The sequence below is a fragment of the Notamacropus eugenii genome, chromosome 1 (genome assembly GCF_028372415.1).
Source record: "Notamacropus eugenii isolate mMacEug1 chromosome 1, mMacEug1.pri_v2, whole genome shotgun sequence".
NCBI classification, from domain to species: Eukaryota; Metazoa; Chordata; class Mammalia; order Diprotodontia; family Macropodidae; genus Notamacropus; species Notamacropus eugenii.
The window spans coordinates 718,819,221-718,847,042 of NC_092872.1; the positions used below are offsets into that span (position 1 = coordinate 718,819,221).

Consider the following 27,822-nt stretch of genomic DNA (forward strand, 5'->3'; position numbering starts at 1 on the left):
TGACCAAACAAGATATAGAGAACATTATGAAAAGCAAAATGGATCATTTTGATTACACTAAACTGGAAAGGGTTTGCACAAAGAAACCCAATGGAATCAAATTAGAAGGGAAGCAGAAAGTTGGAGAACAAGTTTGATAGCCTGTGTCCCTGATAAACACCTCATTTGCCAAACACATAGAGAACTGAGCTTAATTTATGAAAGTACAAGTTATTCCCAACTGATAAGTGGCCAAAGGATATGAACAGGCAATTTTCAGATGAAGAAATTAAAGCTCTCCATAGTCATATGTAAAAATGCCCTAAATCACTAATGATTAGAGAAATTCAGATTAGAAACAATTCTGAGATACCACATCACACCTATCAGATTGCTAGCATGACAAAACAGGAAAATCATAAATGTTGCCAATGTGGGAAACTTGGAAAACTAATGCATTGTTTTCAGAGATGTAAATTGATCCAAACACTTACAACTCAAAATCTCATAAAAGTTAACATTGAAAACTAAAAATAAGTATTTTTTAAAAAAGGATGAAGGACAAACAACAATCTGTGAATAGTAGCAGCTGCTCCACTGCTGACTTAACTATTCACTTTTAGCTGGGCAGTGCTCTTTCCTTCACTCCTTCCCTCCTGCCTTCCTCATGGCCTCCCCACCTATGGGTGCTTTGCCCAAAGAAATAAAAATTCCTTGAAATTGAGTTCTGGAAAACCAGACTTTGATAGAGCCCATTCAGATTCGAATGGAGTGACTTCACGATACCTGAAATCCCAAACACTCTGGCTTTCACTGATTGTCCAATAATAAGATCCAGCACAAGATGGTCAGGGTCACTCTTTGGGTTCTGATGGCCCAGAAGGAGTGTAAATAGCAATGGTTCATGTTCTGGACAGAAACCCTGAGGGTCTGCCCCCTCCACATTGTTTGGTGACTAGAACTCCCTGTCTCTCACTAGGCTGGAAACAGAACAGCTGCTCACAGGCTTTCATCCCACTGCTGAATGGCATGGAAACTTACAGGCTGAAGGAAAGGGGATGATGGACTTTAATAGTAAAAAAGCATCTAAATAACCATTTCACTCCTTTTGGCCTCAATTTTCCCTTCTCTATAATGAAATCTATACTGTTTCTTTTTTTCCTTTTTTAGCTTTTAGGGAGCTGTAACAAATGCAGAAGAGAAGAATTAACATCTCATAATGACCAAAGAACCTCCCAAGTCCCCTTGACCTCCATTGCATCTGAACTTGGGTCCTGGGTTTCTTTTAAATTCTTTTGGTTGCTCAATCTTAGTTTTCTTCCTTAATCAGCTCTTTTCTTCCTTTCTTCCTTATTTCCTTCCTTTCTCTCTTTCTTTTTCTTTCTTTCTTACTTCTTTTCTTCTTCTTTTTCTTTCTTTCCTCCATTCTTTGCACAAACGCTTGTCAACTCTTGGTCTCTAGACCCAGAGCCATCTGATCCCTCCTGGGAAGGTAGAGAAGGTTCTGCCAATACCAGCCCACTCTCCTCCAAACCACTCCCCCTTCCCATGTTTATAACCACAATTGACCACCTGGCACAGCTATCACCATGTCCAGCCTAAGGCAGGTCCATTTAATAGAGTAATAATAAAAGAGGCCACACAGGTCACACGTTCAAGGAAACACAACTGGGCCACTCCCTCCATGTGCACATCACTACTCCAGGCTTACTTTAGTTGAGGTTGGACAAATACTCTTTTGCATGGTGGTCTACAAGGGACCTTTCACAAACACAGCCTCACATATCTCCCACCTTTCTCACTGAACTCAGAGCTCTCTGCCTCCAGCTGTGCAAGCATCACATGTTCTCCCCTTCCTTCCTCCTTTGCTTGTTACTGCTCTGGTAAGACTCATAATGAGCCATAGGTTGGAACCATTTTGGATACAGAAGGAGTTTTCCTAGGGGCATCTTTGACACAGCCTGTGGGTGAGGGATCTAAGCTTGGATTCACTGTATGGAGACAGGGTTCTTCACTGAAATCTCCCTCCCTGCCTGTGACTCCAGGAGATAGTTACCATCAGCTGCACACAGTTCCAGGATTAACCAGAGGAAGAGCTAGTACCAAGAGAAACCAGGACAGTTTCCCAAGCTCCTGATCTATGAAGCATCTAAGCTATTATCTGGTGTCCCTGCCAAGTTCAGTAGCTTGGGGGCAGATTTCACCTTCACCAACAGTGCTGTGGAGACTGAGGAGGCTGCAGATTATTACTCTTTTCAGTTGGATAGTGATGCATTCCCACAGTGTTTCAGACCTCAACAAAAAACCTTCCCAGTCTGTCAGCCCTCCAGCACAGCAGAGCAGCTTGTGCCCCAGAGTCACAGGCTCAGGGCAACCACTGCCCTCAGGGGAGAATTGGGCCTAATTCAGCTCTGCTGCAGGAAACACTTGTCCAGGGGGCTCTGACTGAAGTAGAAAGATTCAAAAATGAGAGAAAAAGGAGGAAGAGAAAGCATCTTGTGACTGGTTAGCTTTAGCCAAGCAGCATAAACCTTCCCATGGAGGGTGCTTCCAGAAGCTGGTCTCATTGCTTACTCTGTTCTCAGTTCCCTCACCCTGAGCTGCTGTTACAGAGAAACTGCAAAATATTCACGGGAATGGGCCTGGACTCTGACTGCTTTTCCCCCACCCTAAAAGACAGCCAAGGTAGACTAGACGGACAGAACAGTCTCTAAGTTCTTGAGGCAACTCAATCCCATGATAAATCCAGGCTCTCTCCTCCCTGTGATAACTTGATTGTAAGGTAAGACCTGATATCCTTTCCTTGTCCCCCCTTGGTGCTGTCAACCATTACTAAGTTCCTTTTTAGAAAGACAAACAAAATTAGTCTGAATGTGAGTGTTTCTCTCAAAGCCTGTGAAACATGCATATGGAGATGTGCCTGAGACCTCATCATGAGACAGTGGACTCCTAGAGGGTCAGACAAAGCAGACCTTATATCTTCAGAGCAATTGCCTCTCATCATTACCTCCCTTCCTGACTCAGGATGCCTTTGTCACCCAAAATTATGGTTTCCATAAGGTTAAGCAGGATATGAGAAAGGAATTTCTTAAGTGAATAAGTTGTTAATGCAAAAAGACAAGACAACTGACAATGTGTCACTTGAAATTACAATTCCAGGATATCTGTGTTTCCTTTACCATTAATATTACATAATAGTATATGTCCATAAAACAGTTAAGATAAGAAAAGTTCCATTATTCAAGGTAGTGTCTGAATGCTCTTGGGTCAACTTCATCTGGCCTTCTGGTGTTGACACAGAAATGGGTCATTATGATTTCTCTCAGAGAGTGCATTATGCTAGAGCATTGTATAGCACTATGGTTGAGCACTGAGCTCAGAGTGGGCCACAATGCCTCTCCTGGTTGAATTATCCAGGACTGAAGCCTTCCTGAGATAATGGGGATACAAAATGGTTATGGAGGGATCTATGGTATTCAATTGGTCATTTTCTCAGAGAACTGGACCATCAGCATTGGGGACAGTTGTCTGGAACTTCCATATGACTTCCAAAGAAAATGGGAGGGAAAAGAACAAAACGGGAGGGAGGGTAGAAAAAGAGGAGGAAAAAACCCTGTGAATCTGCATGCTAGCTTTCTTGCATATTTGAAAGCAATAGCAGATTGTGCATAGTAGATTAGCAACTTCATGCACAATCATATTTATTATTATACTGCGTCATGGAAATGTTTGTTGTATTCCAGAAATATGTATTAATGTAAAATAATGGATTTAAGTAAACCAGCAAAGAAAATGAAAAGCAAGGAACAGAAAGAAGTATAAGAAAGAAGGGTACAGGAAGGGCAGGGGAAGAGTATCCTGGGAATTCTGCTTTTAAGCTTGCTTAAGTGACAGATTTGACAGCATGTGGGGCATGAAGCCAGGAAGACTCATTGTCCTGAATTCAAATCTGGCCTCAGACACTTCCCAGCTGTGAGACTTTGAACTTAACCCTCTTTGCCTCAATCATCACAGCCATAAAAATGAGCTGGAGACAGAAATGGCAAAACCATTCCCGGATCTTTGCCAAGAAAGCCCAAATGGGATCACAAGGTGTCAAACATGACCAAAACAATTAAGTAACAATCCACTTTCAACTGTAGTTGGGGCTTCATACACACAAAATGATTTAGGTCAGCTAAGTGATGCAATACTGGGTCTAGAGTCAAGAGAATCTGAGGCCAGGCTCAGACACCTGCTGACCTGTGACCCTGGGAAAGTCTCTTAACCATCTTTGTCTCAGTTTCCTCATCTGTTAAACAAGCTGGAGAAGAATATGGCAAAGCGGACCAGTATTTTTGCCCAGAAAACTCTAAAATGGCGACATAAAAACTTGGACACAACTGATAAGACTGAAGAGCAAAGCATTACATGGTGCTTTAAGGTTTTTAACAGGTATTTTACATATTTTAACTTATTGGATCCCCACATCATAGCTGCTACTATTATCCCCATTTTACAGATGTGAAAACTCAGGTATGGAAAAATTAAGTGACTTTCCCAGGGCCACACAGCTTTCAGTCTATCCATTTTATCAGATAGCTATCTATTTAAAGCTAAACAACCATGGCAGGTGAATGTAATGGAATATTACTGCTTCATAATAAATAGAGATTATGAAGGTTTCAGAGAATTTTGGGAAGACTGATGTGAACTTACATAAAGTGAACAATTAGATCTCAGAAAACAATACACACAATGACTAACAGTAAATATTAAGGACAGAGCAATGGAACCGAATGCAGAATAATTATGATGACCACACCGCCCCCTGGAGGAAGGCAGGGGAAATTCTCTTCCTTTCTTTCTTTTTAGAGGTGTGGGGTAAGTCCTGCAGTCAGCCACTCCCAGGACCATCAAGGGGGAAGCTCCACCTTCCAGTGCTATCCTCTCTCAGTAAATGCCACCATAACAGCCAGCCACTACTGAGTTCCTTCTAGGACTTCAGAAGCTGAGGTAGCTTGGCTTGCTCTCAGGGAAGAACCTTCTGCCTTTTTCTCACTCTGCCATTTAAGCAAACCAGCAGTGAAACAGATTCATTGTGCTTGAGTGTGCTTATACGTTACAGGAGATGTGGTTTATTACCTCTCAATTTTTAATTCCTTAATGAGGCAAGAGCAATCATAATGAAAAAAAGAAAACGGAACACTGGCTCATCTTCATAAATGGACAAAAAAGAACTGAAGGAGGTTCAGAAGGGAGCATAAGTAAGGGCATAGTCTGCAAAGACATGGATGGACTTTATTGTGTGGTTATCTTACAAGGTGTGTGAAGGGAAGATTCATAGTTTCATATAGAATCCTCTTTGTCCATTCTGCTGCAGGTATGGAAAAGTTTTTCTTTTAGTCTTTAAGTTTAACATGAAAAGATTTAAATTAAAAAATCACAGCCAGTAAAAGACACTAATGTGTCCACCATGTAGTATGGTCACAAAAGAAAAGACTGCACAGGGAGATCATACTGGAAAGAGAATGTACTGGAAGTTTGCCTATATGTATGTTTCTGAGAAAAAAGGAAGCTCCTGAAGGCAGGACATGGCAGTGAGGTAGAAGGACAATCCACGTCCAGGGGACAGCGGTGAGAGCGCACAGAATCAGAAGGATGGACATTTATTCAAGGTCGCCAGGTCATGGGGTACTGGGGAGCAGGTGAAGGGTAAGGAAAGAGGAAAGGGAGGGATTGGCCAACTTCAAAAGGACTTTAAAGGAATTAGATACTGGAGGTGATAAAGAGGGACAGGAGTTTCTGGAGTAGGCGGTGACCTGGTCAGCCCTGCTTTGTCACATGAACAGTTTAACAGCTAAGGGCAGCATTGGCTAGAGTGGGGAGAGACTGGAGGTACAGAAACCAATAGTCAGAAGGCCATGGGAGGAGTCCAACCATGAGATAATTGCCCAAGAAAAGGTGAAAGTTTTCACAGTGGAGAACAGGAGACAATGAACTTTAGTAGGAAAAATGCACCCAAATAATTATTTTACTCCTTTTAGCCTCAATTTCCCCAACTACAGAATGAGAGGGTAAGACTAGCAATAAAGTTTTCTTTCTAACTTTTAGAAAAATGTAACAGAAATACAGAAGAGAAGAATATATATCTCCTCCTCCCACAACAATTCAAGGGACACATTCTCCCCATTTCACCTAGCACACCAAAGAATCTCCAAGCTCCTCCTATCTGCATTTTATAGAAAGCTGAGCCTTTAGCTGTCTTTAAGTTTTGTTGCTTCCCCAACCTGAGTTCTCTTTCTATTTCAGTTCCCTTCTCTCTTATCTCTGTTCTTTACATAAACACTTATGAATTCTTGTTCTCTAGATCCAGAGCCACCTGACCTCTCCTGGGAAGATGGAGAAGTTTCCCTCATCTAGCCACAATTGGCCACCTGCCACAGAGAAAACCAGTCCAGATTAAGGCAGATCTATTTAATATAGCAATAAAAAAAGAAGGCACAGGAGGTCACACCTTCAAGGAAACACAAATGGGCCACACCCTTCATGTGCACATAACCACGCCTGGGGTCATGAGCTGAGGCTGTACTGGCACTGCTTTGCATGGTGATGTCCAAGGGACCTTTCACAAATGCAGCCTCACATACAAATATCTCCCACATTTCTCACTGAGCTCAGAGCTCTCTGCCTCCTGCTCTACAAGGGTAACAATGCTCTCCCTTTCCTTGCTCCACTTGCTCCTCTTGCTCTGGCCTCAAGGTAAGATTCCCAATGAGCCATAGGTTGGCAACACTTTAGAGACAGAAGGAGTTTTCCACTGGGAATCTCTGACACAACCTGAGGGTGAAAGAACAGGATTCTTCACTTAAATGTCTTCTTTCTTCTTTTCCCACCAAGGATCCCAGGCAGCCATTGTAGTGACCCAGTCCCCAGCCTCCCTCTCTGTGACTCCAGGAGATAGAGTCACCATCAACTGCAAGACCAGTTCCAGCGTTAGCAACTATATGAACTTGTACCAGCAGAAACCAGGACAGTCTCCCAAGCTCCTGATCTATAATGCCAACTCTCTGCACTCTGGGGTCCCTGCCAGGTTCAGTGGCAGTGGTTCTGGGACAGATTTCACCTTCACCATCAGTGCTGTGGAGGCTGAGGATGTGGCAGATTATTACTGTATGCAACATACTAACTCTCCATTCCCACAGTGTTTCAGCCCTGAACAAAAACCTCCCCAGGCTGCTCAGCCCTTCAGAGTGGGGGAGCAGCTGCTGCCCCAGTCACAGGCTCAGGGCAACCACTGCCCTCAGGGGAGAATTGGGCCTAATTCAGCTCTGCTGCAGAAAACACTTGTCCCTGAGGCTCTAATTGTGGTAGAAAAATTAAGAAGATAGAGAAAAAAGAGGAAGAGAAAGAATGTTCTGCATGCTATGCTTTAGTCAAGGACCACTAACCTTCCCATGAGGGCTGTTCCAAAAACTGCTGTCACTCTTTTCCCTGCCCTCTGCTCCCTATCCCAAGCTCCTCATCCTGAGCTGGTGATTAAGAGAAAATTGGAAATAAGTCAGGGGAATGGGCCTGGACTCTGACCTGGCTGCTTTTCCTCAGCTCAAAAAAGACAGCTAAGATAGACAAGGTAGATGGAACAGTCCTAATGTTCCTGAGGCAACTCAATCTATAGGATGCATCCAGTCTCTCCCCTCACTCTGGGAACTCACTCCAGCCATCTAATCATGTCTGCAATCTGCCAGGATTGATTCCTGAACACTTCATTTGAGGATATCAGATCTCCTTTCCCTACTCACATAGGGGCCAGGATACTGCCCTCCACATGATGAAGGGCAGGGCCTGAACAGTGCTCCAGTGGCAATGGAACCAGATGAGAGAAGGTTTTCAAGAATTAGCATTCACAACCACAAGCACACAAGTAGTCAAGGGGACCAGAGTAGTCTCAAATATTTATAATCTCAGAGGTTGGGCATCACAGGAACGACAGGGCACAGACAATCCACAGAGGGAGAGTCTAATAAGGGGAGATAACACACATGAAAAACATAACCAGGGATGAAGGTAAGATGAGGGAGCCATGGACCTGACCGATGGAAGTCAATATTCCCAGATCACAATTGGTCCTCTCCATCCCTTTGGGGGAGTTAGTATTGTCTACCAGCCAGGACTGCAGAAGGAATGTACCCATTGAAGGATTCAGGCAAGGTGAGTGGCTGGCTGGCTGCTCAAAGAGATGAGTAGCTACTGCAGTGCAACCAAAAGCAAGTAAAGAAGGACACTAAAAGGGAACCCTAGGTCAGAGGAAAGAGGGGCACAGCCTAAGTCAATCAAAACCAAAGCTAGTGTAGCTACTAGATACAGGCAAATCACATATGGAATGTAAAGATAGGTAAGGTGGGCTCTAGTAGGGAGGGAGCCCTTCTTGCTGTCCTGGTCTGGATTCTCGAGGAGCCTCTGCCTCAGATGTCATCTTCTTCCAGCCCCTAACAAAGTTAAAAGGCAAGGATTTCAATGCATTCAGAGGTCCACTAGGAGCAGGCCGTGTTCAGATGATGCAGGAGTCCACACTCTTAATTTGGCAGCCATGGGAGTGGTCAGAAGGACCTGGTAGCAGCCCTTAGAAGCCATATGATTTGATACTTGAGAGAAAACTCATTTTATCAGTCTTTGGGTCTGAGTTTCTGATCAGCATAACAAAAGTCTTTGGTTAAAGGCTCATAGAGATGGTTCAGTTTCCCAGCCATGCAGGGCGAACTTCAAACAATGCAGTAATTTTTTTTCACAGTTGTCATAATTGCATAATTATATTAACTGAAGTACAGATTAAACTATTCAGAAAGCTCAAAATAGATTAGTTTTGAGAAGGAAGATGTACAGGCCAGCAAGGTAACCAAGAAAGCTATCCCATAAACCATACAAACAATGCAATCGTTACCACCAAGGTTTAAGTTTCCTTCTAGGCCACTAACCCATTCTCAGTGTCTCATGTAGATACGTGTTTCCCAGATGTCTCTTCTTGGACAACAGGATTTATCCTCAGGACAGTTCTGAAGGGAGTTCTACTTCTATGGTTCCAAATCTAGAGGTTCTTAAATAATTCTGACATAATAGAGCTTAGTAAAATTACTTAAAATTGTTTCTCCAATTTTAAAACTTCACAGAATTTCAGTTTATGTACCATTTGCTGTTTCAATCCTTACCTAAATCCTGCACCTGATACAAGAATCTTTGAAAAATTTCATCTCAAACCATAAAATAAGATGTTCTAATTTTTAAAATGATCAGACAGATACTTTAAAAATGGGAAGATAATTTTGCTTTCTTTACCGTGATCCATACCATTTTTGTGTTAAATTCAATTTTGAGAACTTGTCAGCAAAACATGTTGAAACGTTGAATCTACTTCATAGATGAGTTTGGAAGTCAATCATACACATTTGTACGTAATTCTTGGAGAAAACAGGCTAATCTGCTGCTTTTCTCAAAATTTACTATCCCATTTAATTAGAAAATTATCTCATTACATCTTTGTCTTAACACTTTGTCTAATCTTTTCCCCCTTAGGAAGATACCATCCCTATATAATTATTTAACCACAAATATAGGTTAAATTTGTAAGATATTCATACTTGCATCCTATTATAGTAACTCAGAAATGGTATAGTATCAATCTATCATCTAATAGATTTAGTATTATATGTTCTAAACTTCTTCATTATCAAAATTTGCTTAAAAGAAAAAAAAAAGAGAGACAGACAATGTCCTATATCATAACAGAAGGGGACAACTGCTTAAGCTCTGCTTGATTCCAGGTACATCTGATAGTTATTCATGTAGTCACAAGGTGGCAGAAACAAGGCTCAGGATGAAACAAGTGGGTATTGTCCTTTTCTGAAAGGAAATAGGAAAATGAGGAAACAGAGTCAGGAGGATGGGGAGCAGGCTGTGCCACCATAGTCCCCAAAACTTTTCCCTGATACAGACATTCACCTTTAGCAGTTCTCAGACTTTAGAACGTGACATTTTCTATTACTGGCTTCATAACAATCCAGAAAACTATCCCTGTAATCAAAGTTCAAATAATAGTAAATTAGAAATTCAAGAATTTCTACCGTACCAAGACTACACTAATCAAGACTTAGGGTTTGAATATTCTTCTGGATGTTTCCCTAACAGTTAAAATTTCCTTTATCTTTCACTTATAAATGAAACCACCCATATTCTGGGCTTCAGACAAAAAGCAAATACCTAGTTTTTGACTCATCATTAATAAGTCGAAGCTACATCTTTCATCTGAGCCATACACTCTAAGAATACCCAAGAATTTCAAAAGAAAAAGAAAATTTGCAATCATATGTTATTATTATCTCCTTTCTAACAAAATATATCTCATTAAATGTTTAAGTTTTTTTTAATTATTATTATTTTTCAATGTTTAACAATCACTGCCATACAATTGAGATTTTATCCCCCCCACACCTACCCCCCACTACCCCCCTCCCTCCCCATGACTGCATAAAATTCTGTATAGGTTCTACATATACTTTCCTATTGAGTATATTTTCACTATAGTCATGCTATGTAGTCAGACTAAAATAAATGAAAAAAATCATATAACAAATTAAAACATGATACACAAACACATACACATACACAAACATGATCTGCTACATTTTGTGAATGAATTCCATATTTCTTTCTCTGAGTGTGGAAGGCATTTTGCCTTGAGAACCACCTTTGGGATTTTTTTTTTTTAAGAAGTTTTTGCGTTATTACAAAATTCCAAGTCTACCAAAAAAACTCTCGCACACTGTGGTCGTTGCTGTGCACAAAGTTCTCCTGGTTCTGCTCCTTTCACTCAGCATCAGGTCATATAAGTCCTTCCAGGCCTCTCTGAAGTCTTCTTGTTCATCATTTCTTATGGCACAATAGTACTCCATTACATTCATATACCATAATTTATTCAGCCATTCTCCAATTGATGGACATCCCCTTGACTTCCAGTTTTTGGCAACTACATAGAGTGCTGCTATAAATATTTTTGTACATGTGGGACCCTTTCCCATTTTTATGATCTCTTCGGGATATAGTCCTAGTAGCAATATTGCTGGGTCAAAGGGTATGCACATTTTTGTAGCCCTTTGGGCATAGTTCCAAACTGAAATATTTAAGATTTTAAAATATATTTCTATCAGGTCTTCTTAAAGTCCAATTCATAATCTTTTAGCATCCAGATTCAAAAGGAAATTTTTGTGTAACAATATTTCTGGTTTACAATGGTCTCTCAAATTTTGCAATATAAGTTTAGAAATATAATACTGTTTAGGAATACAATAATAACACAAACAACAAACTTCAGATGATATCAGTTACATTTCCAAATGATCATGTGTAATAAAAAAAAAAATCATTGGTCTTATTGCCTTTGGCATTTTAAAACAACCTCAGAGTTATCAGATATGGAATAATCACATTTACTTAAAAAATAATAATAATATAGTGCCCAGAATATGCCAGTCACCATACTAAGCACTTTATAATCTCACAACTACACTGGGAGGTAAGTATCATTATTATTTTTCTATTGACAGATCAGACAATTGGGGCAAACAGAGATAAGATAACATGCTAAAGTTATGTAGCTAATAAGTTTCTGCAGTCAGAACAGACAAGTGTGAGCTCACTTGGAGTAGAGGCTGACTGGCTTCCCCTACCTTACACTGCCAAGATAGGTGTTACTGACAGGGTAGAGGCCCAAGAGATGACCTTTGCACATTACCCCAAAAGAATTTTGGTCCCATTTGACTACAAGTCTCGAAAAACCTCACCTTGAACCCTCTTTGAATTTTCCCATTTGATCACATAAGTCTCAGGTACTCACCTGAGACTATAATCCTCTCAAATGGCCTTTCATTGTAACCTACATCCAATCTCCCTATTCTCTCTTGTCCAGCCCTCTCTTCTCTGTTACCTCCTGATCCCCTGCACCCTCCCCCCACTTCCCAACCTTGATCTGATTTGGATCCCATTATCTTGGTGCAGGTGTTGGACCTCCAGTCACCTCAGCCAACTGGCCCCTCCCATCAAGATACTCCCTAGACACCACCTCCAGTCACCCCAGACAATTTGGCCACTTCTAGATCCTTCCCACAATCTCTCTCAATTAAGGTGCTGAGATTTCTTAAGAATCTGACCAACGTGGCAGATTTTGAGAATCACACCCACCTTGGACAATGATCTAATATACCTTGTCTTTGGCTGAAAGAAGGTTTTGATCAAATTTATTGAGGCAGTATACAAATATCACTGCTTTGGGGTCCCAGTACCCCTAAACCTCAACACTACCAGGAGCACCTGGAGCCTCCCAGGTGGCAGCTGGGCAGAATCTGTTAAGGAATATGCCAGCCCTGAATGCTGACTGACTAGCTTTTTCGGGGTATGGCAGAAAGCATTTCCTAGGGGCAGGGATGGCTAGTGCTGGGTTTTTCCCATTGGTGGTAGTACCTGGTGACAGACCAAGGTGAAGGAATGCTGGCTGTGAGGCCTGATTTTCTCCACATCCTCCCCCCACTTTCCCCAAGCTACACTACTGGAGCTAGGGCAACTTGCAGCTGCTGGGGCAGGGTGGACAGGATGTATAGCACCTAAGAGACACACTCCAGCTTGCTTAGAGGGGTGGGTTGAATGATGTCCAGAGGCACATAACCACTGGGACCACTGCCAGTGGGGACCCACTGTGGTTAATGCCACCCCCTTCCCCCAGGTAAAAAAGGGTGATTCAAGCATCTGATCTGAGTTGAGAGGGATTAACAGAGACACACAGACTTTTAAGCAATCTCCAAAACAGAGATATACTCCTTATTACAAGGGAAGGGAGTGGGGAAGGAAAAGGGGTTTATTTAATTTTTCCAAAAGTAAAACTTGAAACAACCCATTATCAACTGAAGGGAATGCATTTTCAAATTATACTGCATAGAAAATCACTCATCATTAATATGGGGAGACTACAACTTTAAGCCACCTTGGATATTTTCATAATAATGAAGATTTTCAAAAGAATAATAGGCTACCATAGTAAATATCATTGATGTTATTGCCTTTTAAACCAAATATATCTAATTAAATATATAACATTTCCAAATGATCAAATTTATCACATCCTTTTAAAAGGCTAACTCATATGAAGCAAAATCCAGGTTAAAAAGTGCTTTGGGTGGCCAAGCCAGAAAACCCTGGGGCAGCTGCAGGCAGCAACAGCATGGCAGAAAGGCAGAGTGGCAGCCCAGGGCAAGAGACCAGCAGAACCAAGTGAATGACAGCCACTGAGCTCCAGGAATTAGCTGAAGCCTCTCCAGAAATATTCAGCCCGTAGATTAAACGTCTGTAAGTCACCTACTTGATCTTCTGGGAGCCAAAATGGTGATCAGTAAATGCTCTCTCCCCCTCCCTTTATTGACCTCAAAAGAACCGTAAAATATATCCCCAGAAAAATTCTGGATCAGTGGGAACAGTTGAAAGGGCAAACAGTCTCATGGCACCTGAGGCTAGGAAAATACCTAAGGGGGATTCCTTACTGTGGTGGAGGCTAACCAGAAGGAGAGGAGCCCCACAGGGGGTGGAAACTCTCACCAGAACCTAGGTGTGGTACAAACTCACACTAGGACCCAGGCGTGAACTGAGCCTGCCTTTGCTCTAGCTCAGCTAAGGAGATCTCCCATGACCAGACCAGCAGTCCCCCACACTTAACAAGCTAGTCATGGGGCTCAGCCAGGAAACACAAAACAAAAGGAAAAACAAAGGCACCTGCCCTTAGATTTCCCACACCAGCAGCTCAACAACAGATTCTCCAGCTTCTAACTGAAAGAACCAGAGGCCAGAACGCACAGTCTTACCATCATGAGCAAGAAGCAAGAGAGTAAAGCCCATAGAATCTTTCTATGGGAACAAGGACCAAAACACTATTTCCAAAGAGGTCAGTATTGAGACTGTACTTCCATCTGAAACTTCAGAAAGGACTATGAAATACTCGCATGCACAAAGAACTCTCCTGGAACAGCTGAAGAAGGTAATAGAGGAAACACTGTCCAATGATTTTAAAAGTATGCAAAAAGAATTCTCTGAAGAGAACACCTCTTTAAAAGGAAAATTGAACAAATGGAAAAGAAAGCACAAAACCTAACTGGGAAAACTGGACAAATGGAAAAGGAAGTGCAAAACCTAACTGGGAAAATTGGACAAATGGAAAAGGCAGTACAAAAGCTTACTGGAGAAAATAATTCCTTAAAAGGAATAATTGAACAGATGGAAAAGGAGATGTAAAAGTTAACAGAAGAAAACAATTTAATGAAAATTAGAATTGGACAAGTAGAAGCTAATGACTCTATGAGACATCAAGAATCAGTCAAACAAAATCTAAAGAATGAAAATAAAGAAGAAAATGTAAAATATCTAATTGGAAAAACAATTGACCTGGAAAACAGATCCAGGAGAGAAAATTTAAGAGTCATTGGCCTACCAGAAAGTCATGATGAAGAAAGAGTCTCAACAGTATCTTCCAAGAAATCATCAAGGAAAACTACCCAGAAGTGCTAGATCCAGAGGGCAAAGTGGTCATTGAAAGAATTCACTCTTCACTTCCCAAAAGGGATCCCAAACTAAAAACCCCAAGACATATTGTTGCCAAATTCCAGACCTATCAAGTAAAGGAGAAAATATTACAGGCAGCCAGAAAGAATCCATTCAAATATCAAGGAGCTGCAGTCAGTATCACACAGGACCTTGAAGCTTCTACAAAGGAGCAGAACCAGGAGAACTTTGTGCACAGCAACAACCACAGTGTGCAAGAGTTTTTCCTGGTAGACTTGGAACTTCATAGCAATGCAAGGACTTAAAAAAATTCCCAGTGGTCTTCTAAGGCAAAATGTCTTCGACATCCAGAGAAACATCTATGGAATTCAATCCCAGAATGTAGCAGATCATTTTTGTGTGTGTATTGTGTTTTGGTTTGTTAGATGATTTCTCCCCTTCATTTTAATTCTTCTGCATAGTATGACTATAGTGAAAATGTATTCAATGGGAATGTATGTGTAGAACCTATATAGGATTATATACCATCTCAGGGAGTGAGAAAGGAGGGAGGGAAAAATAATAATCCAAGTTGTATGGCAGTGAATGTGGAACACTGAAAATAAATAAAATTAATTTTTAAAAGAAGTGCTTTGCCTAACATTACTTCAGCAGTACAGTGGTCCCTCTAAGTTTAGAATCTAAGAGAATTTTAGAAATACAATACAATTTAGAACTAGAGTAATAATACAAACAATAAACTTCAGATGATATCAATGCATTTCCAGATTATCACATATAGAAATTATTAATGTTATTATTTTTGGTACTTTAAACTACTTCAAAGTTAACAGGTATGGAACAATTGTATTACATTAGAGAGATAATAACTATATTGTATTAAGCACTTTCCAATCACTATAAAATTTTGATCCCATGATAGCAACCATTATTATTTTTCCCTTTACAAATCAGGAAACAGGCCAAACAGATTAAACAGCTTGCCATAAAATGAAAAACTGCTACATTTCTGCAACTGGAATAGAGAAGTGTGGGATTGCCAAGGGCAGAGGTTGACCAGCTCCCTTACTTCACTCATTAGGCACTGCCAGGATCACCTGGATTGTCCCAGGCAGAAAGTGGCTTCCACAGAGCATTCTTCAGAAAGCACTGCCTAGGGGCTGGAATGAGTGATGCCAGGGCCTTAGCAGTTGAGATAATTCTTGGTAGTATGAATCAGGGATTACTCAACATGGGCTTCACCCATCTGCCTCCCCCCATCCCTCAGCTGCAGAACTTGCCGAGTTTGGGGCAGGGTGGGCAGAATATATTGAACCTGGGAGATACTCCCAGGCTCTGACTGCTCAGGAGCACCACCCCATTAGGGCCACTGCTAAACTGTGGCTACTGCCCCTCCCACCTTTACCCAGGTGGGGAAAGACAAATGCAGGTTTCCCTATAATTCTCCAGGATTCTATTCTCTTTATCCCAGGGGGATTGTTACAAGAAGCCAGGGTCTGTTATACTCTCTGTACTGAGATACACTCCTAATTCTGGGGAAGGAATACTGTGATTGGTATTGTGAGGAGGTGTTTTAGCAAGGGGTGAGCTCCTGAGATTATCCCACAAGTCTCAGGAGCTTTTTCCTGCATTCCCAAATTGATCAGTTTCCAAACTTTTTAATGATGAACCTCATAAACTCCAGAATCTGCTGATGTTTTTAGCTGTTTCTAACTTTTCACTGTAACTCCTGTCTGGCCAGAACTGCAACCTCAAGGAAAAGAGTAGTACAGATTGGTTGGCTGGTTGGTTGGTTGGTTGGTTGTTTGGTTGGTTGGTTTGGTTGGTTGGTTGCTTTCCTAGAGTCCTTGGGAGTTTCTCCCTGGCTGCATTTTAAAACTTAGAAGGCAACAGACTCACTCACAGCACACATGATACAGACACAGAGACACACACAGACAGACAGAATGACATGACAAATACAAACAGAATGCACAGTATCTAATCATAGAAAGAGAGGGAGAGGGATTATCTGAAAAGCTCAGAGATTTTGTGAGAACAGATTTAAAGGGGAAGGTCCCAATGAAGTTAAGTTTTGGGATCTGAGTCCAGGACCTGACCTTAGCCTTTAAGGGAAAAGGGAACAAGGAAGGGGATTATATGGCAACTGGAAAAGGGAGCTGAAGCTGAAGTGTCTTTGTTAGCTTTAAGGAAAAGAAATTTCTGCCTTATTCTCACTGTGCCATTTAAGCAAACCAGCAGAGAAAACTTTCCCTCCAAGTCTAGACTTGACTGAAGTGCAGAAGATAGCAGAATTGCAGAGAAGACCTAGCCAGGGGCTTTTGCCCCCAGATCTACTTTAGAGAGAAAAATTCTGACTGAAACTAGTGAGCAGAGTCTGATGTTACGAGCAGGAGTAGAGAGGGGACTTACCACCCTAGACAGTGCCATAACTTTTGAGGAGAATAAGCCATGCAGGCACCCAGTACCAAAACAGTTCAGTGGAAGGGTTCATTCTCTAGCACTGTCCTATCTGAGTGAATGGCAACATAAATGTCAACTCTTGCTGAGTTCATTCTAAGACAACAAACAAAATGAGGCTGTGTGGGCATGTTTATTTCTCTCAAAACTTGCAGAACATACATACAGAGATATGCATGGGAATTCATTGAAGAAAATAAGGCCAAGGACAGAAAGATAAAGGGGATCTTATATCTTCAGAGCAATTCCTTCTCACCCCACCTCCCTGCTTTGCTCATGCCTGCATCACCCAGTTATAGTCTCCATACGTGATAACCAAGATAAGAGAAAGGAATTTCTTAATTGGATAGAATGGATAATTGGATAGAATTAATTTGATGAGAGAATATCAAGGTGTCAATTAAGATGAAAGACCCAGGATGTCTGTGTTTCTTTTATCATTAACATAAATAAAGACAGAATAAGACATTTCCATAAAATGCCCTGGACATTTCCTAAGCAGTCATAAACAGAAGAATGCTCCTGCTCAGCTTCATCCAGTTTTGGAGCTGCTGACACAGGAAGGAGCATTTTGAGTTCACTCAGAGAGCAAGACGAAGAATGACTGTTATGCCAGGCCTTATGGTAGGTTAAGCTCAGAGTGGACCAAAATGTCTTTCCTCTCACTGTCCAATTTAGATCTGAGAACTTTCGAAGGTATTGGCAGGCTTAAAATGGTTCACAGCTTATATTTTAGTTGGTATTGTCCTGGTCAGTTAAATCTCTAAATTGTGTCTTCATTGTTCTTGTTCAGTTTTTTCAGTCATGTCTGACCCTTTCTGATCTAATGTGTGGCAAAGACAAGGAAGTGGTCTGACATTTTCTTCTCCAACTCATTTTACAGATGAGGAAACTGAGACAAAAAAGGCTTAAGTGACTTGGCCAGAGTCACATAGCTAATAAATTGTCTCCAACTGAATTTGAACTCAGATCTTCCTGATTTCTGGTCCAGTGTTCTACTTACTGCAAAACAAATGCCCTGATCCTGGAGTAACAGAATCCAAGGAAATGCCTCACATTTCCCTTTCAATAATGGGAGAACAGCTGAATAAAATGCTATATTATTCATCTGTAAAAGTTGATGAAAGAGGCTATGTCACATAAACCTGGGCAGTAGGAACAGACAAAGAATAAGAGGACAAAGTAGGAGAATAATGTAAATGAGGACACCAGCATGGTGAAGACAAACAGCTCTAAACCCTGACTTTAGAGAACTCTGGGAAGACGTGTTAACCACCTCCTGGCAAAGGGAGGATGGACACAAGATGCAAAAAGAGACTCTTCTTTTGCACAGGGTCACTGTGTAGATCACTTCTGTTTGAATGTACTTCTATGTTACAGGGGATTTGTTTTATATCTTTTCTTATATATTTTAAAATCAGGATTGAGGCAAGAGTAATCATGATGAGAAAAAGAAAGTAGAATACTGGCTCATCTTTTAAAGGAGAGAAAGGAAGGGAAGGAAGTTCAGAAGGAGGGATAGATAAGAGGACAGTCTGCAGACGCATGGATGGACTTTGTCATATGCTTGTTTTACCAGCTGGGGAAAAGGGAGGTTCATAGTTTTGCACAGAATTATCTTTTTGTGTTCTGCTGAAGGGATGGAAATGCTCTTCTTTAACATTTAAGTTCAATGTTAAAGAATTAAAATTTAAAAAGCACAGGCTAAGGGGGAGACACTACTGTGTCCTGCATGGAGCATATATGTACAAGAAAAGACTGCACAGGGAGATCATACCAGCAAGAGAATGTCCTGGAAGCTGCCTCAGGTGTTTATTTCTGAGGAAGCAGGAAGCACATGAAGGCAGGAAGTGGCAGTGAGGAAAAGAGCATTCCAGGTCCAGGGGCCAGCAGGGAGAGGGCACAGAGTCAGGTGGAGTGAACAGATCATGGGGTACTTGAGAGGGGTGAAGTGTAAGGAAAGTGGAAAGGGAGGAAGTGGTCATGTTCTGAAGGACTTCATAGGATGTTTTATTAGATCCTGAGGGTGATAAAGAGGGACTGGAGTTTCTGGAGTAGGAGGTGACCTGGTCAGCCCTGCTCTGTCACATGATCAGTTTAACAGCTGATGGCAGCATTGACTGGAGTGGGGAGAGCATGGAGGCACAGAAACCAACCAGATGGCCATGTCAGGAGTCCAATAATGAGATGATAAGGACCAGACAAAAAGGGACAGTGTTCTGAGTGGATAATAGGAGATGAAAAAGGCACCTGAATAACCATTTTGCTGCTTTAGTCCTCAGTTTCCCCAACTACAAAGGGAGAGGTTGAGATCAGCAATCCTATTTTCTTTTCAGCAATTAGAATGATTTAACAGAAATACTAAGGAGAAAAATAAATATCTCCTCCACAGCAAAGCAAGGAATACATTCTCCCCACACCATCTACTAGACCAAACAATGTCCAAGTCCCCTCCATACCCATTTCACCTAAGGCTGGTCCCTTCACTGTCCTTGAATACTGTTGGTTCCCCAGTTGTAGTTTTTATTCTAACTTACTTCCTTTATATTTTCCTTTCTTCTTGCCTGCTTTCCTTCCCTTCATTCTGTTCTCTTTTCCTTTCTTTCTTTTTCCTTTTTCTTTCTTTCTTTCTATTTCTTTCCTTCATTTCTTCTTCCTTTTCCTTTTTTCTCTTCTTCCTTCCTTCCTTCTTTCTTTTCTTCCTTTCTTTCTTTGTTGGCTTGTTTCTTTTTTTCTCTCTTTCTTTCTTCCTCTCTTTCTTTCTTTCTTTTCTTCTTCCTTCCTTCCTTCCTTCCTTCCTTCCTTCCTTCCTTCCTTCCTTCCTTCCTTCCTTCCTTCCTTTCTCTCTTTCTCTCTTTCTTTCTTTCTTCCATTCTCCCATTTGTTGCATAGATACTTGTCAACTCTTGGTCATTACAACCACAGTCCTCTGATCTCTCCTGGGAAACTGGAGAGGTCTCTCCACACCACCCCTGCCCCGCCCCATACCCACAATGGACTACCTGCCACAACCACCACCAGGTATGACCAAAGGCAGGTGCATATAATATAGAAATAAAAAAGAGGCCACATGGGGTCACACCTTCAACTAAACACAACTGGGACACTCAATCCATATGCATATCACCACTCCTGGGGTCCTAGAGTTGAAGTTGGACCAGCACTGTTTTGCATGGTGATCCCCAAGGGAACTTTTACAAAACCAGCCTGACATACAAATATCTCTCACATTTCTCACTTAGCTCAGAGCTCTCTGTCTCCAGCTCTGCAAGGGTCACAATGCATTCCCCTTCCTGGTTCCTCTGCCTCCTACTGCTCTGATCTCAAGGTAAGACTCCCAATGAGTCATAGGTTGGCACCACTTGAGAGATAGAAGGAGTTCTCCACTGGGTATCTCTGACATAGCCTGAGCGTTAGAAAACAGGATTCTTTACTGAAATCTCTGTCTTCTTTTTTTCCCACCCTGAAACTCAGGCAGACATTGTGTTGACCCAGTCCCCAGCCTCCCTGTCTGTGGCTTCAGGAGACAGAGTTGAATGTGTTTAGTCAGTGAAGACTTCTCAGGGACCTAAGTATAAAGTAAAGCAGACATAATGTCTGAGTTTCAATTTATCAAAAATCATATGATATGGGGAAATTTGAAGTTGTGAAACCATCTGTCGCCCCTCTCCCCAGTTTCACTGACTCCCATTTCCTTATTTCTGAAAATAAAGACTGTTAGCTCAGGCTCTTGATCAAAAGGGTAAGGGGGAGTTTGTAGATTTTAGCTTTATAACTCAGCATCTGCTTCTGTAGGGCTCCTTTCTGCTCCAGGAAACTGGTGAAGGGACCCCATGCTTCTTGCAAGAACCAAATAAAGGACTTTCTGTTTGTACTTTGAAATGCCTCTGAGTAGTCAATTTGACTAGGGGTCTTGCCATCACACACAGTCCTTGGGGGCTCGTCTGGGATCACATGTCTTCCCAGAGAGACTGTCAGTGCTTTGGTTCAAGGGCAGGCGCCTGCTGAGAGATTTTCTCCAACGATCCTTAGAACTCATGGGTCTGGGGGTCAGTTTCAGTAGTCTAAGACTCAGGAAGACTGGTGACAGCTTCCAACCAAATTAGTGGACTGCAGAACTCAAGGAGAAAGGACCCTCTGAGGATGCTTTCAGGTGACTGCTGGAGGGTAGGCCACCCCCACCAAGGTCCAGCTTAGCGAAGTCAGACCCACGAGTGCTTACCTCCAGGTTATGAGCACATAAGTTACCTGACTGGCAACTACAAACACCTACCAGTGGGAGTTTCAATTCCTTCAGAGCTTCAGAATATCAGAGTTCCTATACTTTCTGTTTCTACTGGATATCTCTGCTTCAGGTTGTCACTTCACAGAGAGGGAGGTCCTGTGCTGAATTTCAAAGACCTAACTATTGAGAAAATTATTTCCACTATCACCTCAAAGTAGCAAAAAAAAAAAAAAAAGTCCATTAATCTTTCCCAGTGTTTTCCCTAGCTAAAGCCTTAGATGTTTTTCTGGCTGGCTGCATTTTTAATCTTTCAGGATAACCGAGTCTAGTTCAAAGCATAAACATAACAGACATTTTACAAAAACAGAAACACAGACAAAATGAGAAGACAAATACAAATACAAACAACAAATCTAATTTAACCTAATGGATCTAGGGGATACAGAGACCAGAATCAGGCACAGACCAGAGACAAGTAGAGAGGCCAAATTGCAGAAGGTACCCTTACCTTCAGAGGAGACCTCTCTCACATAGTGTGGTCTCTGCCCCAAGAGCTAACATGGAGAGAAATGTGGACTTCTACCAATTGTGTGGGAGTCAGAGATAGGAGCAGAGAATGGAGAAAGGACTCACTCACCCACCAAGACCAGAACTTGAGGACAATAGGTCCTGGCACCAAGGTGAAGAGCTGTCTGCAGTCACCTGTCTTATCTGAGTCACAACATCAAAAATATCACCCCAGAGTTCAGTCTAAGAAAGACAAGTAGAATTAGGTAGTATGGAGGTAGTATATGGCCATTTCACATGTTTGGTCTTCATCCGGTAATAAGGGGTTCAAGTAGGTCTCACATGCTATACACAACATCTGAGCTCAGCAATATCTACAGGCATCACAGAGCCTTCAGGAAGTGACAATTCCTGACTTTGTTCTTACACACAATGTTCCCATCTCCCATCTCCATGCTTTTTCACTGGATAGCCCCCATATAGTCCCACTTCCTACCTTTTAGAATCCCCAGATTCTTTCAAATCTCAGCTGAACTGCTGACTTCTACCTGAGGAGATACCATCACCTCCCCTCTGACAATCACCTCATTTTTTTTGCACATGGCATACATAGATTGCCAAGATGCAAAGTATTCATAATGTCTAGCACAGGGGAATCATTTAATAAATTGTTTGTTGAAAAGACATCTTTAACAAGGCAGGGTCAAGTCCTGAAATAAGTCAAAGCCACAAGTTGAAGAACAAAGTTTCTTTAATGGAGATCATAGGGGAGCAAACCTGCCACCCTGGGGTTGTCCATGAGTGCAGAGCACAGTGAATTTCCCAGACTACAGATCTGTGAAAAGGTTTTTATTCCTTTAGCAATTTAAGTTTTTAATATTGAACTTCAGTGTTAAAGAAGAGCATTTCCATCCCTGCAGCAGAACACAAAAAGAGGATTCTGTGTGAAACTATGAACCTCCCTTTCCCCAGCTGGTAAAACAAACATATGACAAAGTCCATCCACATCTCGGTAGACTGTCCTCTTCTCTGTCCTTCCTTCTGCACTTTCTTCTCTTCTTTTTTGTGTTTTAAAAAGATGAGTCAATGGTCTACTTTTTTTCTCATCATGATTGCTCTGGCCTCATTCCTGAATTAAAAACTGAGAAGAAATAAAGAAACCAAATCTCCTGTAACATAGAAGCACAGTCAAGCAGAATGAATCTAGATGGTGGCCATATTGCCTGCAACTCAGTCATGTCTAGACTTTGGGGCTATTTTTCCCTGCTGGTTTTCTTAAATGGCAGGGTGAGAACAAGGCAGAAGTTTCTTCCCTCAAAGCTAGCAAAGCTACTTCAGCTTCAGCAGTCCTAGAAGGAATTCAGTAGAGGTTGGCAGTTATGGCAGCATTTACTGAGATTGGACAGCAGTGGAAGCTGGACTTTTCTCCTCAATGGTCCTGGGAGTGGTTGACTACAGGACTTACCCTGCACCTCTACAAGGAGGGAAAGGAAGAGAATTTCCTCTGCCTTACTGCAGGGGGAGGTGCAGTCCTCATACTTATACTGCGTTCAATTCCATTGTTCTTGTCTTAATATTTAAAGTTAGTCACTGTGTTTATTGCTTTCTTAGTTCTACTTATTCACTTGATACAAGTTCACATATGACAATTCTCTAAAACCTTCATAATCCCCATTAATTATGATGCAGTAATATTCCATTACATTCATGTACCGTGTTTGTTTAGCTCGAAGTAGGCAGCTATCTGATCCAATGGATAGACTGCAAGCTGTGTGGCCTGGGCATGTCACTTAATTTTTCCACACCTGAGTTTTCTCACCTATAAAATGAGGATAATAATAGCACCTATGTTCTCATGAGGATCCAAAAAGTTAATAGATATAAAGTGCCTATTAAACCTTAAAGTGCCATGTAATACTTTACTGTTCAGTTCTTTCAATTGTGTCCAACTCTTTATGACCCGATTTTAGGATTTTCTTGGCAAAAATACTGGCATGGTTTGCCATATTCTTCTCCAGCTCATTTAACAGAAGAGGAAACTGAGACAAACAGGATTAGGAGATTTTCCCAGGGTCACAGGTCAGTAGCTCATTCTCTCTCTCTCTCTCTCTCTCTCTCTCTCTCTCTCTCTCTCTCTCTCTCTCTCTCTCTCTCTCTCTCTCTCTCTCCTCCCTCTCCATCCCTTTCCTGTTCACACTCCCTCCCTTTGTCCCTCAACTTCCCATTTTCTTCTCTCTCACCAATTCCAGCACAAAAACGTAGACGCAAAAGACCTCACTTGCCTTTCTCCCATTTCTCACCAAGCAGGAAGATAAAGGTGACTCTAGGATGGACAGAAGCAGCTCCCCTACACCAAGATGGACAGTTGGGGAATTTGAAGAACAGAAAGGCGGCTCTGTGGCGAAGGAGTGAGCTCCGGGGTCATAGACGCTAGTGGAGCCGCGATGTAGCTGTTCACGGGAGCTCCTGCTGCGCGAGCTGGACAGCTCCTCGGCCTGGGGCATCGGTGAAGCAGAAGAGCAGGAGGGCCGAGCCTTGGTGGACTCCAGACTGCTGAGGCCTGAGTCCTTACTGTCGCTGGGCAGGCGCGGCGGGGGCTCCCTCTCCAGGGGTCAGGGAGCCGCTGTAGACCAGCTCCTTTCACTCGTTGAAGTTGAGGTCGGTCAGGGGGTTCTGCACCACCACGGTCTGCCGCCTGCAGCTCCTGCGGCGCCGTCAGGTTTGTAGGGCCAGAGGCCTCCGCAGCTTCACCCTGAACATGTCGTTGGCCGAGCCCCGGAGCCGCAGCCTTAGCTGCTCGATCAGCGAGGGGCGGGCGGTAAGGGTCGTCTCTCCTCCCCCGCTGCGGGATGCGGCAGCAGCGACTCCCGGCTGCTGGACAAGGCGCAGCGGAGGGGTCGGCAGGCTGAGGAGTGCGGGGTCCAGCTCACGGCATCCCTGTGGTCTCCATCGGGCCGGCTACGGAAGAGGCGCCGGCGGGCCAGGATGTCGCAGTACATCAGGTAGTGAGAGCTGAAGAACGGCCGTCAGGGCAGCCGGTTCTCGGGCCCCGGCCTCGGCCCACCGCCGCCCTCCGTGTTGGTCTCCACGTTGCTCAGCTCACTGGGCTCGTCCTCGGCCTCATCGCCCGCGCCCCCTCCGCCTCCTCCGCGGCCTCCGGCCCCCAAGCACATGCTGAGGTCCATGGGGGAGAGGGTGGAGTAGCCTAAGACTATGGAGTGGGTGTCGGTGGCGGGCCACTAGCCAGCTCCCTCTTTGGAGACCCTGGGGGGGCAGGGGAGGAGGCTCGGCGTCCCAGCGTCCTTGGCTTCCGGTGGCTGCCCAGCGGAGCCGTCCTGAACCGCCACCGACGGCAGGCACGTCCCTGCCCTGTGGGACTCCTCCTCTGTGTCGTCGTCCGTGCTGCTCCTCAGCCCCCGAGCTTCGCACCTCTTCTTGCGTTTGCGGTTGACCGCCAAGGTGAAGGAGATCGCCATCAGCATCACCAGCGTTTACGGCCCTTTCTTTGTGGCCCAGGAGCCCTTGGACTTACCAACCACAGTTGATAGCATCTGAACCTGCCTCTCCTGGGGGCACCGTCCTGCCAATGTTGGGCAGTAGGTACTCTATTTTGGGTACTGATTGGGATTCCTTTTCATCGACTGGAGTTCTCTCTCTCTCTCTTCTCTTCGTCATTACTGAAGATCCAGTCCGATTTGCTGAATTAGCATCTCTACGATCTTGTACCAGGTCAGGCATGTGAGTCACCATATCTGTCATGTTGTCTTCTGATGTTCTCATAGAGTGGGCCCAAATACCAGTACAAGATTGTGGGGTTCCCTCATGTTCTTCTCTGAGTGATCAGCAATGGTTTTCAGGTGCCCCACTAGGAATTTGAGAGTTTCGTAGTAGTGACCAGGAAGATCCCGGATCAGTTACTGCAGTGTTTTCATTCTCTCTCTGGAATCTTCAATCCTCTTGGCCTCAATGAAGTCATTGTATTTATCATCAGTGAACAGAGGCTCTGGCGGTTTTCTGAAGAATGACTTGAGGAGACTGCTGATGGCTCATCTTGAAGGCTGATGTCCCCAAGCCCTCAGTTTAACTGTTTCTGCAGACTAGGTAAGACAGCATTGTTGCCGGGCACTCCGTAAATGCCAATGGACTCAAGCCCCCTTGCCTCCACCATCTGGCAGCACTCTGACACAATCAGGGGTACCCGCTGGTTATCAGCAGCAGGCTGGCATTCTTCAAGATGAACCCCAAATGCCCTTGGGGAGAGCTTTGTATTCGTTTTCATGTTGCTGATGCCCCAGGGGACTCTCAAGGTGGCAGCACTGTCATCTGTGGTCCCTGAAGGAGGATCCTAGGTCCTAGGAGATCGGGGAGCATTCTGCTTCAGGAGCTCTGATTTGAGCCCTGTTATTCCTCAGGAGCTCTTGAGAGAAGAGTCTGCTTTGGGACCAGAGATATTGCTTACGTTTTGGTAGTCATTAAGCTTCTTGCTGATCAGAGCTTGATTAGCAGAACCAGGGTTCTCACCCTCAGCCCTGCTGTTTCCCGGATGGCTCTGATGCAGCCCAGCATATCATCACGGTCCTCAGCCTGAAAGAGATATTCACAGAAGTCAGTGGTGGTGAGCCAGAATACATGCCTTCTAATGGTCTCGCTGTAGGAGATGTCCAACAGGCACCAGCCAATGCAGAAGGGTGCTGTCTCCTCCTCACCTGCGGTAGCTACAGTGCCTGCTTCCAGCCATTCCTTGCCCAGGGAGTGTGAGTGTGTCCAGAGAACAACATAGACACGTTTCCATTGGCACAGGCCACCACCCACTTTCTTTCCCTTCTTGGTGAGGATCTGTTTAAAATATAACCAGCCTTCTCTCCTAATATCACTAAATGTTACATCTGAGAGTTCAGAGGTTGAATGCCTCTTGCAGGGGACATCTTCTGATGTGCCCAAACTGTCCAGGGACCCATCTGTAAAGAAGCTTCTCAGCCTTCAAAGGCTGGGCACTCTGTTAGGGAGTCTTGTGGAGAGAGAAGCACTGGTGTGTGAGGGGACAATGAGTGGGATAAGAGGAAGGGGACTTGATTTTTCCCTCCTACTTTTCTCTGAACATCCAAAAGATTAAGGGTTTCCTTACTAGAACACTGCCCTCCAACCAGGGAGAGACACCAGGTTCTAGGGATCTCTGAATCAACAGCTAGAAGAGATCCCAAGGTCTGACTCCACTTCCCTCATTTTACAAATAAGGCACTTAAGGCCAAGAGATGTGTGGTGACCTGCTGAAAGACATAAACTGTAAGCAACCAGGGTTCATTTTCTCATGATGAGCTCCCATGCATATCACTATATACTGTTTCACAGGCTTTGAGAGAGGGAAGGAAGGAAGGAAGGAAGGAAGGAAGGAAGGAAGGAAGGAAGGAAGGAAGGAAGGAAGGAAGGAAGGAAGGAAGGAAGGAAAAGGAAATAAGGAGGGAAGGAAGAAAAGAGCTGATTAAGAAAGAAAAGTAAGATTGGGCAACCAACAGAATTTAAAGACAACTAAGGACCCAGGCTTAGATGATATTTGGAGTATTATAGGTGGTGTGGGGAGAACGTGTTCCTTAATTTGTTGGAGGGAAATGTTTATTCTTCTCTTCTGCTTTCTAAAAGATAAAAAGAAACAAAGAAACCCTGTAGATTTCATTTTGCTGAAGGGGAAAGTGAGGCAAAAGGGAGAGAAATAGTTATTCAGATGTCTTTTTCCTGTTAAAGTCCATCATCCCCTTTACTCTAGTCAATAAGTTTCTATGACAATCAACAATGGGATCATACCTGTGAACAGCTGTTCTATTTCCAGCCTAGTGAGAGATAGGGAGATGTAGTCACCAAGCAATTTGGAAGGGGAAGACCCTCAGGGTTTCTGTGCAGCACAGGAACAATTGCTATTTACACTCCCTCTGAGCTAAGTACATGAGACACCTGGGACTCAAAAGATGCTGCTTAAATAGACATTGAGAATGCGGTACTGAGATACAAGGAAACTTAATGTTAGTAAACATTGATAATAAAGATTGTATTGCTTTGTATGGTTTGTGTCTTGTGCAAAACTACAC

General features: G+C 43.1%; 1 pseudogene; it reads right to left on the reverse strand.

Annotated features, from left to right (window-relative positions):
- Window positions 1–23,955: 23,955 nt before the first annotated feature.
- LOC140520060 (rho GTPase-activating protein 23 pseudogene) lies at window positions 23,956–26,848 on the reverse strand (annotated as a pseudogene).
- Window positions 26,849–27,822: the final 974 nt, after the last annotated feature.